Source organism: Sus scrofa, chromosome 10 (genome assembly GCF_054392235.1).
Source record: "Sus scrofa isolate SSC_HxYL_T2T_F1_AM1 chromosome 10, Sscrofa_HxYL_maternal_Yorkshire_Landrace_v2.0, whole genome shotgun sequence".
Taxonomy (NCBI): Eukaryota; Metazoa; Chordata; class Mammalia; order Artiodactyla; family Suidae; genus Sus; species Sus scrofa.
Window position 1 is genome coordinate 64,379,656 of NC_139392.1, and position 19,998 is coordinate 64,399,653.

Genomic DNA, 19,998 nt, shown 5'->3' on the forward strand with positions numbered 1-19,998 from the left:
CAAGCTAGAATCTAATTATACACTATTTTTCTACTCAAGGCTGACATATTCTGAAGAGGTCAATGAAGTTTGGAACCCTATCCATCTTCTGTAATATATTGGTTGACTTCTCTGTCCACCCTCCTAGACTATGAGCAAAACCTGGGCAGGAACTGAATCTCTGTACTTGTCTTACCCTTCATAGCCCATCACATTGTATAGAACTTAATAGATGCTTAAATGTTCGTTGAGATGAAAAGGCAAAAGGGAAGGAAAAGGAGGGAGGATCAAAGGAAGGATCGAAGGAAAAGAAAACAATAGAGGAAAAAAAATAGGAAAGAGAAAGGAAGGAAACAGAGAAGGGAGAAAACATGAAAGGAATGAAAAAGAATGGAGACACGTTTCATTCGTGGAGAACTGGGGAATGTGACTGACTGGATCCCTCATTTTAAAAAAAGGCACGCAATGGAGTTCCCACTTGGTGGCACTGGTGGCATCTCTGAAGAGGCAGGATATAGTTTCAATACCTGGCCACACACAGTGGGAGTTATGGGAGCTCCATATGCTGCTGGCAGCCAAAGAGAGAGAGAGAGAGAGAGGGAAAGAGAGAGAAGGCAAGCAGAAGCAAGAACATGGGTTCTTTTCACTGGAAATTTCTAAATCATAATCATATTCAGAATTAAGCATCTTTGAACAGATATGGAAACTTGTCTGCATTTGAGTATCAGGCACTGGTTTCTCAGATTTTGATTGAATTGCCCTAGATTTTATTTTATGTCAGTTGATGTTGGAGTCCAGCTCCAACAACTAGGTCCAGCAGCCAGGGAGTATACGTTCTGAAAGGAGAGGGGTGGCGTTGGTGTATGCAATGGAGACAGTCTCTTTGTCCCTTCTTTCAGGGCGCTGAACTGTTCAAACTTTATTGGCATAGATAGTTGTTATATAGACAGTTTCTAACTACAGGTTATATCATAGTGTTAAAAGTACATTGGTTAATTTTTACATTTTGTTTTCCAATCACATGGTACAGCAGCAATACGTCATGTTCTAAAATCTTTAACTTACCTAAATTTAGTGAGTACAATTCAAGGACAAACAGGCACAACATATCATGTGGGAAAGAGGAGACCCAGCACCATCCATCTCATGGCCAGCCAATTCCCACAAGCTGAAGAGGTCACAGACACAAAAAATCTTGTCTTCAGACTAGTGTCTATCTTCAAAGTGTCCTTAGCAGAGAGACAGTGTGAGAAAACACAGATCAACTTAGCCAGCTATCACTAAAAGCTTCTAAAATCAAGGACAAAACTCACAGCTACGTTTCTTTTGATCATGAATAATATGTGTCTAACTTTTATGGACCTCATTAAAATCCTAACTCTAAAGTTTACTGTATAACTAATTAGTAGATAAACACTATGTTTTACTTAAGTTGGATTTAACTAGGGGAAAGTCCTTTAGGATGAAATTCTTATCATATTATTATTGTAATTTTGTTAAATCACAAATCACCACAGGAAAATAAGAATGGAAAATAAGAATAATAAGCAAATAATCAGGAAAGACTGAGGAAAACTGAATAATATATAAAACAACAGGAAAGACTAGGTCACCCAAGAAACAATCCATGTTCTCCAGCACAAACATGGAAATTGTTTTCCTAAGAAAGCCCCAATTCTTCCCCATCAACATCAACAAGAGAGCCACATAACCTGAGGCCTGCCCTCGGATTGCACCTTACAGGCAGGCCTCAGCCTCTCCTCAGTTTTTCACCGTACAGGCAGGCTTCAGCCTTCCCTCGGTTTTTTACACCGTACAGACAGGCTTCTATCCTGACCAGAAGCCCACCTTCGGCTTACACCATTCAGGTGAGCTCCCTTCCTTGGTTAGGAACGTGCCTTCGGGTTTTTCTGCTGTCAGACAAGGTCCCTTCCTTGAGTCCCTGCATCTCCTTGGCTCCCCACAAGTTGAGGGGTTTCCTGCCAGGTTTCTGAAATGAAAATATAAAATGAATATTGTAGAGTATTATTTTAAGCTTGTAATTACTAATAGCATAGCTAAACATACCAAATGGGCATCAGAAACACACCAAAGTGCTATTTATATTTTATTCTAATCATATACTTTGTCACAATCTATCAATACAGTCTTTTTGTGTCTGTATTTTTTTTCCCCTTTGGGAAAAAATTGACTCAAAAGAGAGAAAGATGTCATCTGCTGCTTTTCAAAAAATGAAGATCCTTTAAGTAGCTACAAATCCAGTTATCCTGTGTGTTGGCTATGGTATCTTCTTTCTAAAATGAAAATCTACCCAAAACATGGATCCTTAAAATGAAATTAATTGGGAAATCTGTCAAGTTGTTTGGAAACCATGCAGAGTAACCTGGGTAAGAGAGTGATATATTAGAAAAACAGGAGCCTCGTGGGTTCAGTTACTTATCCAGACCTGTTGTGATCTTAGTGACCTCTTAGATGTCACTTCATGTCCCCAAGACTCAGATTTTCATCTGTAGATTGAACAACTTTCTCAAACTCAATTGATGAAAATTTAGAATTGACAGTATGGCACTATCAATTAACTTCACACTCCAGCTGTCTTTTTCAAAAGTTCTGCATCTTTGGGCAATAATTTAAACTCTCTGATCTTTATTTTCATCACCATAAAGTGGACATTATTATAATACTTATTTCACATGGTTTTTTGAGACATTCAAATGGGAAACTACATATAAAATGGGTAGTATATAGAAGTAACAATAATTATTTTTTAATGACCCCTGCCTGCTGGAAGTAATCTGTGATTTTTCCATCTGAAAAAAGAAGTGGAGGGTATTTAGAAGCAATAGTTTTGTGACTAAAACTGGTGGTGCCTTTTTTTTCTTTTCCGATATCACTGATAAAAAGATGCAGATTTGAAATTTCTAAGGAAGAAAGCCTCATGACTTTGGTTATTGATAACCTACCTATTCCTACATTCTCAATGTTTGTATTCTTGATGTTTGTGGGGGAAAACAAGCAACATAGACACAAAGCTTGAAAAATGTGCCAAGCAGTCATTTAACAAATACACTGAGTCATAGAATGCGAAGTACTCCTATAGTTTTGTTGGCTACCTGAAGGGCTAGGCAACATGCATCCATGGAGAAGATGAAACGCATCCCTGAGATAAAGTTTAAAGAGCAACATATCAACAAGTACAAATCAATATCCTATAAAATGAGTGCCTAAGTGCTAAGGGGATCCTTTTGTAAGCTTTCTTCTAAGTAATAAAATAAACTAAAATGGCAATGGTAGTGTGCATAAAGAAAAACAGAGAAGACCAAAATTCAATTACACAGCACTCAAGACCAGACCAAAAAACAAGAAAACAGGCTTTGTGAATGTTTGAGTTTCTTCTACTTCTTAAAAATGTTATTTTGGTCTTGCTTTATTCTAGATTCATGTACAACAGGATTTTATCAGTAGGTTCTGTATACCATGCCCTTATCTAGAAATTCTTTGAACAAGGTCAAAAATACATTCAAAGACTTTAAATCAATGTTATTGAAGCAAAATTGAATACAATATAATGTATTTATTCGGAATTATTTTCTTTTGTCTTTTTAGGGCAGCATCTGTGGCATATGAAAGTTCCCAGGCTAGGGGTCAAACCTGAGCTGTAGCTGCTGGCCTACAGCAATGCAGGATCCAAGCCACATCAGCAAATTACACCACAGCTCATGGCAATGCCTAATCATTAACCCACAGAGTGAAGTCAGGGATCGAACCCACATCCTCATGGATACCAGCTGGGTTCATTACCACTGAGCCATGACTGGAACTCCTGGAATTCTTTTTAAAAGAAGAATATAAATTTCTCAAAAATAAGAATAGCATTGGAGTTCCCATCATGGCTCAGTGGTTAACAAACCCAACTAGGATCCATGAGGATATGGGTTCAATCCCTGGCCTTGCTCAGTTGGCTAATGATCTGGCATTGCCGGGAACTGTGGTGTAGGTCACAGATACAGCTCAGATCCTGCATTGCTGTGGCTGTGGTGTAGGCCAGCAGCTATTGCTTTGTTTTGACCACTAGCCTGGGAACATCCATATGCCAAGTTTGAGGCCGTAAAAAGACAAAAGACAAAAAATAAGAATAGCATTTATATTTTTAAAAAATGCTTGTTTAGATTAGTGGTTTCAGTAATAAGCAGAAACTCAAAAAATAAAAGATGAGAAAACAGAAGAAAATTAAACCATTCAGAAACCCTATTGATTTTAGTAAAAATTTCTTAATTTTTTACTTAATATCTAAGTATTTTTCAAAATATTATCTATACCTTTTTTAATATTCTTTTTCCACTTCATGTCTGAAAAGAGAGAAGTGAAACTTATTTTAAGCATTTTATTTCACTTTGAAAATTGGCATTAGAATAAAGATTCAAACTGATGTAGAATTAGTGCTTCTTATGAATACCTCATGGACTTCTCTTTGAGAAAAATATGTGCATTTAATTTTATATATCCTCTTTGAGAAAATAAATGGAATGATAATACAAAAATTATGTGAAGCAACTTTTGTATCATAGTGTGCCCACCACCCCAAATCTGTTAACCTGTGATCTAGACCACACTGGATTGTGCTGCAATGCCTAATACACACTGACTCTATGTTGGATGCAAGAAATATCCATGTACTATTAGAATGTCATTGGTTAGATTTTTTGAACCCTCATGGCTCAGTCAGCAGTGGGCTTACGGAGAAATACTTCCCAGTGACACAAAACCATTACATCCGGTACACCCTGTACATAAGTTGACTGTATGAATTGGTCATTTTTGTATTGTAGCTTGGTCTTGACCTATAGTGCTTTGCTCACTGACAAACATCATAAAATCCCACGGTCTGGTCAGATAGTGGGTGGGATATAAAATAAAGCCAATTATTTTAAATTGCTCTAATGTTGTTACCTTTCTTGATTACCCATATATGTCAATATATCAAAATAGAATAGATAGCAATCTTTTTATGGGGATAATATGGGTTTTTCAGTATGTATTCAAGCACCTATTCCCATATCTGACAAAACTGAGGTGCTCAATTAAAATCTGCGGAATATGACTAAGTGAGTTAATGGATGAATCAGTGTTCAACACTCAATGGAAAAACTTTTTATTCAGTACTTAAAACAGACACACACACACACACACACACACACACACACACACACACACAAAACCCTACCCCTTCAAAGGGTCCACAACCTTCTATTTAATGAAATAAAGGTGTTTTAGAAACAAGTAGGAATGTTGATTTGCTTCTTTTTTTTTTCACTCTCTTATAGTAAATGTCATAAGTTTTAGAAGTCACATTAGGGCAAAGAAGGGTCCTTCCATGGCAAGTAACTTTCAAAAATCCCTTACTTCAAAGTTTGGTAGCCGAAAGATTATGTTGAATCTCCACTTCCCTCTCATTAATCTACCCATTTATGACCTCTTCTAATATGCTGCCTGACCACCAAAAGACCAGAAAGGATAACCACTCATGGAAACAGATTTGTTGTATAAGAGAACTGATTTGATAATTTTCAGAATATCATCAAAGAAAAGAAGAGAGTTTCCACTGCGGCTCACCAGTTAAGAACTGAACATAGTCTCCATGAGAATGCAGGTTTGATCCCTAGCCTGGCTCAGTGGATTAAGGATCCGGCATTCCTGCAAGCTGCAATATAGGTTGCAGATGTGGCTCTAATCAACTATTGTGTGGCTCTGGCATAGCCCTCAGTTGCCACTCTGATTCGACCCCTAGCCTGGACTTCCATATGCCACGTATGCAGCCATAAAAAGGAAAAAAAAAGAAGAATAAAAGAAGTAAACTAACGTGGGGTGTGAATAGAAACATTTGCATCCAGAAGTTGACTAAGATTTTAGCTTAATGAATACCAGAGCTTGAATCAGTAGATTAGAAAGTTTCAGCCGTGGTTTGTGTGTGTGTGTGTGTAGGCATTTATGTGTGTCGCTGATAGCATCAGCACAACGCATTAGTTTTGAACTGCAGAATGGTCATTTAGTGTCCAGGTACACATCTCTTTTTTTAAGGATTTATCTTGAAGTTTTGATTTTTAATCTTAGGTTTGTGTTTGACTTCAACCCCTTGCCATCTTACCATTCTTGCTGAAATGGCACAATAAGATATGGCACTACTGTGTCTTTTAATGAAGTCTTCACAATGACTTCTGGGAATACTTGAAGTTCTAATCACAGGTGCATGAGGATATATCATTTCTGTAGCTTGTTAAAATCAGTCTTTGCATCTGTGTCCATGAATTTACAGCACATAATCACTCACATGAATCCTCCTAGAGACTTGGCCATTTCTTTTGCACCACTTAGAAAATAATAATAATAAGTTTATTCTTGTGTATGTATAAGTAAACATGGTTGTTGCTAAAAAAAACTCTTGTCATTATTAAAGGCTACTGCGATTATGGGAAGACCAATGAGCAAATTTGTTTTTTAAGATCTTTCCAAATTACTGTTGAATGAAGTCATATGTGTGGCAAGTGTCTGTGCAATTAAGAGCTGTTGATTATGCAAGTTTTTTTCCTCCTTGAATGGAAGTTAAACATACTTATGAAGTCTAAACACCGTATTTACTCATATGAATACAAATAGTTGAAGTATTAAGTATGTGGTAGAATGTCTCAATATTAGTTTTCTAATTACTTTCCTGGGTTTTGGTCATTCCTTTGAGTACAGACTCTGGCTACAACATATTCATGTTGGTTACTGTCTTACTGTTTGTATTTCAATTCGGATGATGGCAGCTGCTGGATTTGACTTCTTCTAATGAGGTGGATTTGAAGTACCTCATATATGCTCCTCAAAGGTGTTCCTCACGCACTCCCTACATACATGTTTCAATTTTTTATACTGGGAATGTTGACTCTGAGTGGAGTGTCAAAACTCACAAAGGAAACTGTCCCTGAACTAGATCATGGTGTGAATTTTCTTCTAGCAGCTAATGGTTTTTTGCCCTGTTGAAACTCATTGCCTAGTTACCCTTAGAAGATTATGGATAGTCAGAAAAATACTCTCGAGTCCGACAAGTGGTCAGTCACCTATATAAGGTGAAGGGGTAAACTCTATAAGATATGTGAGTTTTAATATCAGAAATGTTTATTTACACTGACTTAAGTAGGTCAATAATCATGGGAAGAGGAGCATTGTCTGCAAAAACACCTTCTGTAGCCCATAAACTTCAGTCTTCTGCCTTTAATGTTTATCAGCATCTCAAGAGGCATTTATTACCCCTCATACATGCCTTTATGATTCCTTATTTATTAAGTAGTGATGCCTCCTGGATCTAGGACATGGTTCACTATTTTTCAATTAAAATGAAGAAATACCTTTTTTGTTGCAGGTTTGTTTCAAGCAGTTGGCTTGTGGGACTCTGAGAGATGCTGTTGCCCATGACATGTTGGAATTATCATGATCAAGTATCCAGTTTGGATTCCACCCAGTGGTCAAGAGCTTTGCATGGTAGACAGCAAGGGTAGGATTTTTAAAAAGAGTAAACCAGGTAAGATTTGAGGGAGCCATCTGATCATTTATCACTTTCTGCAAGGGCTTTAGTGTGTTGCCAAGAGGTATTGAATAATGTATAGGTTTTCCGTTTGTTTTCTAAGACCACTGAACAGACTGTTAAGGAATAGTGCTCCCTTGGATTCAGGAGAATGGATATAGTAATAATTGAGTCTTCTTTTCTCCAGAAGAGAGGGAAGTTATTTTAAGATACAACAGAAAGCAGACTCAAGGTACAATGGATGCTAGTTTAATGCAATAGCCCAGAATTGCAAGCTAAGGACATTTCCTCTTTATGTAACTACTCTGAACTATAATGGAATAAGCAGTTGTACTTTTTGAAATTTCAGTAGAGAAACTGTTACCCTTAAGTGTTTATATTTTACGATATAGAAATTTGAGTACCAGTTTGTAGCATATGAATATATATACATATATTCATATATATACACATATTCATATATATATATATATATATATATATATATATATATATGCTTCAAGTTTACTCCAATTTGGAAGATATTTCATTATTTTTGCCTTTTATTTCTTTGAACTTATTTATCACTCTAAATTCTGTTCCTCTAAGTATTAGATAAAATGGTGACACGATGACATACTTCGTTATTATTGCGACTCCTAAAATTTAAAATGTTATATATAATTTCATTCAAGTATTCTCTTCGCAAATTTATGGAACTTCTTTTTGACTACTATCCATAGTTTTGTCAGATCTTATTATCTTTCCCTTTAACTCTCTTCCTCCTCTATAGCATACTTTAAATTTGCTATCAAGAATTACCTGGGGAAACTACAAGTTATTCTTGTCTTCCAACTTTAAGATCATCAAAGCTCTTACATCTTCTGTGAATTTTATGAGTCCCAAAGTAAGATTTTCTTTAAGTTCAATTACAGAAACAGAAAATATAAGTAAACTGTATTCATTCAGGAAACCACAGAGGGAGATTATTCGAAGTCACTTGAACACTTTAATTTTTCTTTTTTCAAAATACAGCTTCGTATTTTCTGGAAATAAAGTAAATGGAACTCAGTTAATAAATTATAGCCTAAGATAATTATTTGGATATAAACAAGAACTTTGAAAGTTGTTGATAATATTTGATCTTCTAACGTTTAACAAATACCCCTCCCCAGTCCTCTATTAGCTCCTTTGTCTATAAGTTAATATCCTAAGAATATGAAATTCAAATGGTTAGATTTCAAATTTATAATTTAAAATTAGAAATTGTTCAGAGCACCAAACTCATGGCAAAAATCCTTATTCGATTAACTGAGTTAGTGGATAATTGTTTATCCTCTTTTGTGGCTAATTATGTTAACCACATTTAGAAGAGTTCTGCCAGTCTATAAATAAAAGAGACATCAACATGCAGGATGCATTTGTGGGATAAAGCTCGACTTAGTTCCATGCTTCATCGCATTAGTATCTAGCAAATACTTATAGCAGGAATGCTTCTTGATATACTTTCATATTCATAAGCTTTTAAGTCTTAATCTCTGAGTCCAAGATAAATTTCATCCTGATTATGTTTATTTCAATATTTTCACCAAAATCGGATTGCATGTTGAAACATCAGGCTTAGAAAGCAGAAGAAAGACAAAACCAGAGGGATAAAAATAAATGTATTTTGAAGGTAAATAATCATGTGTTGATGAAATTATTAGCAATTATTTATCTCGTCACAAAGGAAAAGCTAATCTCTGAAATAAGTGTCCTTATGCTTTAGAATACCTTATCTTTTTGACCTGTATAGGTCATCATTACAGAGAAAGTATACAAGTACTTTTGATCCACAAAGAAACATAACTTCTCTTCACGGAGTCTTTTGAAGTGAATTCTGTTGATTAGGAAGAACAGAGATAGTAAATTCCATTCTTCTGTATAAAAACATATTACTTAGATTGCCCCGCAAGACATAAAAGATTTGATAATGAATTCATATATTTTCCCAGTTAAAGTCTAACTCTTTAAAAATGAAGAAAATTTATACATTAGTTTTTATACTTACATTAATTTAAAATTAATTTTTTGTTCTCTCTTGTAAGAATGACAGTTGCATTTTTTACAGTGATGCTTCTTCCATAGTTAAAAGAGTGCCCAGGCTCCCAAATTCTGTCCTCAGAAGTTTATAACAAAATCACAAAAACTTGCACTGTTGCTTAGCTTAAAAGCAATTTTTCTTTTTAGAGTAAACGTCTGCCTAGCTCAAGCTCCATTACTGTATGCTTGTACATAAGAGCAATATTAAGCCATAAAGACAGGATATAAAAGGTGAGATTTTTTCCAAAGCACTTCTGTTAATAGAATACCCCACATGATAGGATTTGCCATCTCCAAGGTGGTTCGTGGAAAACATGGAAGTAGCACCTAGGTAGGCAGTTCATCCTTAACTCTGCAGAATGTGTGGACATTCTCACCTGTACTATTCTCACTATTCTTTCTCTGAGGTCTTCTGAAAATAAAAGCTGAGAACTTCACAAGGTAGCAGTTTCCATCATGAAAAGCCTCATCTGAATATTTTTATTTCCTCATCTGAATCTTAAATACTTTTTGCTATGTGTTAACTTGCTCTGTGAACATTATTTTTCTTTTGAATGACAACCCCATGTAAAGCAGTATGTGGCCAGAAACTAATTAGCAACCCTCCCTATGCTGTCCTCAAACAGTTCAGACTCACAAAGTAAAACAGACTCATAAACAGCTCACTCCAGGCAAAATGAACTAAAACGTTCATGAAGGATGGTTAAAACTGAAAGGAGTATTAATAGGTCTTTGAGGCTTATGAGGCATTTCAGCTGCACAGCAAAAAAAAAAAAAAAAAAAAAGAAGAAAGAAAAAGAAAAAAGAAAATGGGAGAGTTTTGATTGACAGGAGATAAGTGTGAAACCATCCTAGGCTTAGGGCACGGGATGGCAGAGGCACCATAATGTAAAAATAAATGTTATGCTTGGAGGATGGAAAGCTTGAGACTGGAATGTAGGGAGGAACACAAAAGGAGATGGGGTATATATGAAAGTGATATAATCATCTATACTATACAAAAGAAAATGATTCCGGCATAGGGTGGGAGTAGAGGCAGAGAAGGTAGGGACAGAGAGAAAGATAAACTGAAAATATTTTGTTCCACAAGTGCAGAAATGTACAGTTTCAAGTCTGCTGTATCCTAGTGACTAGAACAGTGCCTGTCCATTGCTGCTTCTGTTAGATCTCTGTTAAATGCTGACTAAATGAATGCCTCTCACTGATAATCCATGAACCTCTACATTTGCAACATTTTCCTGTTCTAGAAATTGTTTGAAAACTCTTCATACAAAGGATGAAAAGAATTTAACTCACATGGTTTTTCATCACACACAAGAGCACACACACACACACACACACACAAACTCTCTCCCAATATGTGCTTGAAATTAAACCTCACATCCTCTTCCTGAAATTTATGCTTCAATTAAGATGGGGGCAGCTGCTATCCTACTTTATTTCCCTTTTGAGACTTTTATCTCTCAGGCTTTATCCTTTCCTTCATTGTTTTATCTTCACATCAATCACTGGGTTTCATTCCTTGGGAATGCAGCTTGCATGGCAGGCACATTTTTATGGCTAGAAAGCAAACCTACCTTACTTGGCACATTCTGCTTCCTTAAACCTAATTAAGTAATTCTGCTGAAAGTATCATGTCCTTTCCATCACAGTGCACATTTGGACAAAATAATAGGGAACACTTTAAAGCTATGGAAAATAACTGGGGAAGGGAACCTGAAGAAGACACAAAATGAATGAAAGTGAACTTCAGCCCAACCTTCTTTGACAGAACCCTTTAATGAGCCTCTGCTGTAGGAAATGCCTAACTTACAGCATCACTTTTACTCCAGTTATTTTATTGAGCATCCCCACTGTCGTATGGCTCCCCAGTAGTACACCAGATTCAGTACATTTTGTATGACTGAATCATCTATTTTTCAGAGAAAGTCTCATAGTCTGAGAAAAAAAAAGAATTTCTCTCTAAATATGCATATTTAAGATGCACTAAAATGTAATATTCTTATTACCAGAATCTTTGTCTTTCTTCTCTAGGACCTTAATTCCAGAGCCATTAATGTATCCAATAAACTTGTGTGAGGAGTGAATGAATGAATGAATATCAAACCTGTACTTCAGATTAAAATCATAACTTTTGTGTTTTTAACAGTTGGAAATATATGTCTGTCTCTCTCTTGTTAGTGGGGCGATTGGTATTTGATTAATCCTGTCAGTTGTTTGATCAAGGGCATCTGATTCTCTAATGATTTTCAATACAGCCATTATTTAGTAACACATTTTTTCCTACTCTAGATATTTATGTATATTTAATTTATTTTTATTGAAGTGTAGTTTATTTACAATGTTGTGTCAATTTCTGCTGTATAGCAAAGTGACCCAGTGACCCAGTCACATATATATGTGTGTGTGTGTATATATATATATATATATATATATATATATATATATAATTCCTTTACTTTTCTTTCCCTTTTTTTGTCTTTTTTTTAGGCCCACACCTATGGCATATGGAAGTTCCCAGGCTAGGGATCCAATCAGAGCTGCAACTGCTGGCCTATTCTACAGACACAGGAATGCCAGATCTGAGCCATGTCTGTGACCTACACCACAGCTCACAGCAATGCTGGATCCTTAACCCACTAAGTGAGGCCAGGGATTGAACCCGTATCCTTATGTATGCTAGTCAGGTTCTTTGCCATTGAGCCATGATAGGAACTCCCCCTTTCTTGTATTATCTTCCATCATGGTCTATCCCAGGAGATTGGGTATAATTCCCTCTGCTATTCAATTGGTCCTTATTACTTATCCATTCTAAATGTAATAGTTTGCATCTACCAACCCCAAACTCCCTGACCATCCTCCCCTTCTCCCCACTTGGCAACCACAAGTCTGTTCTCCATGTCTGTGAGTATGTCTCTATTCTACAGACTGGTTCATTTGTTCCATATTTTAGATTCCACATATAAGTTATATCAGATGATATTTATCTTTCCCTTTCTGACTTCCTTCACTTAGTATGATAATCTCTAGTTGCATTGATATTGTTACAAATGGCATTATTTTGTTCTTCTTTATGGCTGACTAGTATCCTATTGTGTATATGCACTACATCTTCTTATTCCATTCATCTGTTGATGGAAATTTAGGTTGTTTTCATGTCTTGGCTATTGTGAGTAGTGCTGCAATGAACATACGGGTGCAAGTATCTTTTTGAATAAAATTTTCTCTTGAGGAGTTCCCGTCGTGGCGCAGTGGTTAATGAATCCGACTAGAAACCACGAGGTTGCGGGTTCGGTCCCTGCCCTCGCTCAGTGGGTTGACGATCCGGCGTTGCAGGTTGCAGACGCAGCTGGGATCCCTTTTTGCTGTGGCTCTGGTGTAGGCTGGTGGCTACGGCTCCGATTAGACCCCTAGCCTGGGAATCTCCATATGCCACAGGAGCGGCCCAAGAAATAGCAAAAAAAAAAAAACCAAAAAAAAAGAAAAAAAAATTTTCTCTTGATATATGCCCAGGGATTGGATTGCTGGATCCTATGATAGTTCTATATTTGGTTTTCTGAGGTACTTCCATACTGTTTTCCACAGTGGTTGTACCAATTTACATTCCTACCAACAGTGTAGGAATGTAATGGATATTTTTAAATCACATAATGACATATAATAATATCCAAGATCTCAGGGTATAGAGGATTTAATATACCATTAAGGAACAAGGGGAAAAAAAGAAGGATATTTGCTAAATGTCTCATTGCCTTTATAAATGTAGTATGGTTCTCTTTCAAAAGATATCAAAATTTTTGAATTTTTATTTTTTATCTATCTCAAATGCTTGAGATAAAGAAGTAATGTTTTAGCTCTTTCCATGCTGATGAATGTGGACATCTCTAGGTAGAAGTCTCTGGAATGCTTCCATGCTAGCAAGCTGCCCTCTTCTGTTTTGGAGAGTGAGGTTATAGGAAATTATGGCTGTAAAAATACTATCACATTTATAGGCATGACTTTAAGCAGGACCTAGATTTGAATCTCAACCCTGACACAAATTACCTGATCTTGGGCAAGTTATTTATCATCATGGAATTCTGGATTCCCAATAGGTAACATGAAGATATTAGCAGGGATCCTGTGGCATAATTGTGAGGCTTGAATGATATCAAAGATATAAAACCCTCAGCAGAATATCTTTCACATTATTAATATTCTAGTGTGCTAATTATTATCTATTACTATTACTATAGTTATTAATATTATTAACAAACTATGTATTTCAGTTCTATCTAGAAGTGCCTTTGTTCAGCCAAATGTCAGAATATTTTACACAGGGTTCTCATAAATCAATGAGATGTAAAGTGCTTAGCAGAATGCCTGAAACCCCATAAGCACTCAGTAAGCATTAGTTGTAGTGGTGGTAATTATTATTATTATTATTATTATTATTATTATTTATGGAAACATTTCTTCAGGTCTTTGAGGAGGCCCTGGTCTAATTGAATTACAGCAATAATTTCCTTCTTGGGATGATGGCAGGTCTATGAGTTATGGTTAGTGTTATGACTTTGAGATAATGCCCTGGTTAACAATATATTTTTGGTCATATTAAAATCATGTGGCTGAGTGCCCTGATATTGAGGTAAATGGCATTTCCTTTATAACCAAAGATCACCAGAGTGATTTTCCATGTCAAATTATAGTCTTTAGAATCAATAAAACACCTTGAAACCCAGGACACTCCCCTCCCCCATGGGAAACAGATGCTAAAGGTCCTTTATACAAAACAGCAGTCATGCAGTGGAATGCCATCATGATTGGTTGAATCAGAGGATGCTGAGACTCAGATATGGATGGCAGACTGTATCTCAGAGCAGCAAACAAATCATCCTGATCTGTTGACATGATTCTCCAATTTGGAAATACTACTTTAATATACATTCATAAAGATTGTCTCTAAGGATCCCTGACATTAATCAAGCAATGTATATAATTATGCCTTTCACCTTTTTTAACATATATTTTATAAGAAAGACTGCCCTTAATTTTGAAATGAAAATTTAGAATTTAAACTACATTTGGAGTTCCCTGGTGGCCTAGCAGGTAAGGGTCCAGAGTTATCACTGCTGTGGCACAAGTTCAATCCCTGGCCCAGAAAATTTTGCATGCCTTGAGTGCAGCCAAAAACAAACCTACACTTAATATAGGAAAATAATAATTTAAAAATTAACTGTTCTAATTCATTTCACAAACATATTAGGGGAAGAATGGGGATAAATCCAAGATATTTCCATGAATTTCTGATCTGTGCTTTGTAGATTACAGGTTTGAGTAAAAGATATAATCTGGATCATCCACTGAGGTGTGAGCAGAGACAGTGTAGACTAGAAAACTTCAGTGGGAGATGGAAAATGAATCAACCAGAAGTGAATAAAGGAATTCCAGGCTTTGGCAGAAGGGCCTCCTATGATTGGGCCGTGGGTGTTGGCAACAAGCCAGGATTGGAGAGCAGCTCATTTGCCCTCAGCAGCTCCCTGCTTCCCTCAGTGGGGAGGCAGAGGAAGCCCACTATGGAAAGGAAAGAAATTTGGGGCTGTGCTGTGGTGAGGGAAGTAGCAGCGAAGTGACAAACTGTGGAGTTAAACAGCAAGTTGAGCAGAGTCAAGCCAGGAGCCGACAGCTTGACAAAATGTATGCGAGAAGGTTTGGACTGAGTGGTAGGAAATCCCTGAGTGAGCAGAGGGAATATTTCATTAGAAGGGATTTATTCATTCTGAGGATACAATTTAGCATGAAATTAAGATACTGCTAGAGACAGTCTTTGTGAAGTCTCTTCTGCAGAAATGTGAAAGGAAGGATAACCAATACTTGATGATATTGTGTCTCCTTCTATTAAATCCAACAATGACGATAGCAATAGAATAATAATGATAACCACCCTAAATTGAATTTTGGGATCAATATAGGTCATTTATATCAGTAACCCTGAAGTACAGACATAATTATATACATATTCAAGATGAAGTAACTGAGATTTAGAAAGGTTAGTAATTCTCCCAGGCTCACATAGCTAATGTGTCAGGGTGAGTTTTTCTCCCAAGATATGCTCTTTGTAAAACTTGTGGGTTTCCATTATATTGTTATCCTGTTTTTAGTTCTTAAAACTAGCAACCCAGTCTATGTGCCTTTATACATACCTACATGCAAATTTTCTCTATTATATACTGAATTTTTCTAATAATATTGTATGATTTTTCTTGCTGCATGTTTGTGTGTGTTTTGCTTTGCCATGAATTTGAAAGTAGTTTGAGAGATAGATCCCACCACGTTTCTTTTTATGGAGGACCTATTACCTATAGAGTTATTATAGTCCCTGATTCTGAATAGACGTTTGCTGATGATAATGTCAGTATTACAAAACAATTTCCCCTTTTTAACAAAGAAGAGAAAACTTATGTACACACTTCATATGTAATTCTTGGCATAAAGGGTGTATATAAATTCATATATCTATAATTTTTGAATGTTTACAAAATGGCCAGATTAAAAATCATTTGAGGGAGTTCCCATTGTGATGTAGTGGAAACGAATCCAACTAGGAACCATGAGGTTGCGGGGTCGATCCCTGGCCTCACTCAGTGGGTTAAGAATCCAACATTATGGTGAGCTATGGTGTAGGTCATAGACACAGCTCAGATCTGGCATTGCTGTGGCTCTGGTGTAGGCCGGCAGCAACAGCTCCGATTAGATCCCTAGCCTGGGAACCTCCATATGCCATGGGTGCGGCCCTATAAAGACAAAAGACAAAAAAGAAATCATGTGAATAATACTTTGTTTTTCATCTATATGATATTCTTTCCCCTAACAGAGAGCTTTTAAACAGATTAAACAGAGTATTTTAAACAGACTATTTTCTTTTAATTTTTATTGAAAGATAGTTGATTTACAATGTTATGTTAGTTCCAGAGGTACACCAGAGTGATATTTAGATGCATATATGTAATAATGATATAATATATATGTATGTATATATTTGTATATATATTCTTTTTTAACATTCTCTTCCATTATAACTTATTACATGATATTGAATATGGTTCCCTCTCCTATGCAATAGGTCCTTGTATATAGTAGTATGTATCTGCTAATCCCAAACTCCTAGTTTATCCCTCTCTCTGCTTTCCCCTTTGGTAACCATAAGTTTGTTTTCTATGTCTGTGATTCTATTTCTGTTTTATAAATAAGTTCATTTGCATCATTTTTTAGATCCCACATATAAGTGATATCATACGATATTTGTCTTTCTCTGTCTGACTTACTTCACTTGGTATGATAATCTGTAGATGTACCCGTGTTGTTGCAAATAACACCATTTCATTTTTAATGGCTGAGTAATATTCCATCGTGTATAGCTACCACTGCTTCATTATCTATTGATCTGTAAACACACTCTTTTCTAATACCATGTGTTTATGGAACACTGGTCTCGAGGTATATGTTCCCTATACAAAGGATTTATCACCAAACCCATTTTGCAGTTGTATTAATTTATGATAAGACGTGGCTCAAAAAGAAAGTTTATTCATCTACCACCTGTGCTCCTTTTTTCCTGGATGGAGAATTGTTAGTAATCAGAGGAAAGTGAGTGGTTTTGAGCCATCTTTTCCCACAGATTACAACTCTGGTGTTAAGGAAAGAGACCTTAGGTTGATAAATTCTCATTTTCTTTTATCTCTCTCTCTCCCTCTCTCTTTCCCTCTCTTCCTTCTTTTTATTCCTCTTCTACTTCTCACTGTCCCATTCACATGTACTCCCCCTCTCCTCTCTGTACTTCCAAACCAATGAATACAGGCTTCCTTGTATTTCAATTAGAACAGACCATTACCTCCAGTGACATATCTCCTCTTAGACATTCTACTGCCATCAATGAGCTTAGCATTTTCTTTTTCATTCATTCCAGCAAAGCTGGACACTCTTCTCTCTCCCTGCTTTTAAAAAGAGAGACATATAATTTCAAGGCAACTCCCATGGATAGAGTTATTTTTACTGTGAAATTACTTTTCAAAGGGTAACCTCACTTTCACACTCTTGTAGTAGATAGTATTCCATGCACAGGCTACATTTTACACATTCAAAATGCAGCATAATTATGAAGCCAAAGCCAGTTATTGTCAGGCTATATTATTAGCAGCAGCATCAGGAGATTTTTGCTGAGAGCCTTTTTTCAGTAGGGGCCCTAGGCCACATGAAACAATCTCAATTTCAGTCTGCTTTCACTGCCACATAAGTTAAGGACAATCTCTTTTTGAAAATTTCATAGCTTAGTGGCTCATGGCCTAGGTTTTCTTCAATATCTTATAATAACTTACAGTGGAAAACAGTCTGAAAAACGATAGATAGATAGATAGATAGATAGATAGATAGATAGATAGATAGATAGACATATATGATCGATCTCTCTATCTATATATATATATATATGTACACACACACACACATTGCTATAAACCTGAAACTAACACATTACTATAAATAGCTACTCTTAAATATTATCTTTTGTTCAAGGAGTTTGTGATGCCAATGACAAGTGGAGCAGAGATGCAATATTATCAAAAAAGGAAAAAGGCAGTACTCTAAGTGTCTGGTAGGAACTTGGGTAGATGACAAGAACTACAGAGACTCAGAGAAAGAAAGTTATGGTGGCCCTGAAGCCTCAGGGAAGCTTCATGAAGGAGGTGAACCAAAGCTGAGCCTCAAAGAATGAGTGGGCATTCTTACTCAAAGCAAAACCACAGGGAACTATAGATAATCTCTTGGGATAGAACATGGCAGAAGATAATATGAGGAAAAGAATATGTATTTATAAATGACTGGGTCACTTTGTTGTACAGAAAAAATTAGCCCAACATTGTTTAAGTCAATAATACTTTAATTTTTAAAAAAAAAAAGTCATTGAAAGTAAAAAAAAAGAAAAAATCAGGTACCTCGGAAAAAAAAAAAAAAAAGCAAAATCCACATTTTCCCCACACCCTGTATTATATCATAGGAAGTTCTCCATGGTCAAACTTATTTCTGAAGTCTCACATTCCCTCTGTGTTCACCCTATTTGTCCTCACTGCTACTGTACAGTATTTTTCATCCCCCTGTTGTATATATCCTGACTCCTCAAACATACCTCCAGCACATCTGCCTCTCTCACTAGAATGTGAGTCCTCAAAGGCAGAGGCCAGGTCTATTCATCTTTGTTTTCCCATAATATTTGTGTCTCATAGAGCTGACATGAAGGAATGAATATATGCCTTTTCCTCTCAAGTTTATCAAGACTCAATTGCACAAATCTCAGTGAATTTTGATAGTTGGAAAGCAAACCCTACTCTCCTCTTTGCCTTTACTCAGCTGAAATGCCATTATGGGATGGTTGAAAAGAACAGCAAGTTCTCACATGTCTAGTAAAAAAAAAGTTGTGGGCTGGGAAATATGATGTAAATGATCAGGATTGAAAACAAAAATGTTTATCTCCAGCCCTGGAAATACTGCAGATGGTACTGAAATATGACTCAAAAGAGTGATTTCATAAAAGTGTTGGTATTTATATGAACAATTCCAAGTAGATGGAATACTAATTCTGATAGAAAAGTTTTAAGAGTTTAAATAGTTTTTCATGATTCTACTTTCATGGAATTCAGCTAGAAAGTAGAACTCAGTAAATGACCTCCTGAATATCCTGCTTAGATTAAACTCTGATCAGTATCACATGCATGCCATCTATGTCTAGTCCTCTAATCTAAAAAGTCTTAAGGAAGATTAAAAACTAACCCCTTATAATGTTAGACATACCTATGAACAAGTTTGTTCCCATCATTTCATGACTTAACTAAAGTGTACCTAAGGTCTTGCACTTCAGCATTCTTCTTCCCTGCCACATAAGTTGCCAACTTCTGCAACACAAGTAAGAAAGTATAATAGAGTCACAAGAATTAAAGTAATCAATATGCAATAATTGAGGTACAGATGAGTATATACACCCATTATTTATATTGTAAAAATTGAAAATTATGCATATAGTTATGGGTATGCAAAAGTAAAAGCGTTGCATACAGGTTTTTAGAGCTGAGTGCTGGCAAATCTGAAGGATCGGGAGAGACGTCAAAGACTTTCCAACTGCAAATCCCAACTTCTAGTAATTCTCAAATCTGTGCCTAATAGAAAGTCTCCTATTCTGTTCCTAAGCACCTCCTAGACATAGCTGTTGCAAATTTGATTATCAAATCTGATCTTATGTCAGCCCAATGGAGTCCACTGATTATAGTACAATATTTAAGCTAACATATATATAATTTTTATTTGAAAAATAATATTTGTTTCCCACGTTAGCTTACAGCAGAATGAGAACACGCTGTACCAGCAGA

The 19,998-nt window shown here is 36.1% G+C and overlaps 1 protein-coding gene across 14 annotated transcripts in view; it reads left to right on the top strand.

The window, feature by feature from the left end:
• Positions 1 to 19,998, top strand: part of LINGO2 (leucine rich repeat and Ig domain containing 2) — a 1,289,481-nt gene that overhangs the window by 950,362 nt on the left and 319,121 nt on the right. For all 14 annotated transcript variants that reach the window (XM_084979863.1, XM_021064187.2, XM_021064192.2 and 11 more), the window contains one exon: positions 7,382 to 7,540. The gene's annotated coding sequence lies outside the window, so the exon portion shown is untranslated. The remainder of the gene's footprint in view (positions 1 to 7,381; positions 7,541 to 19,998) is intronic.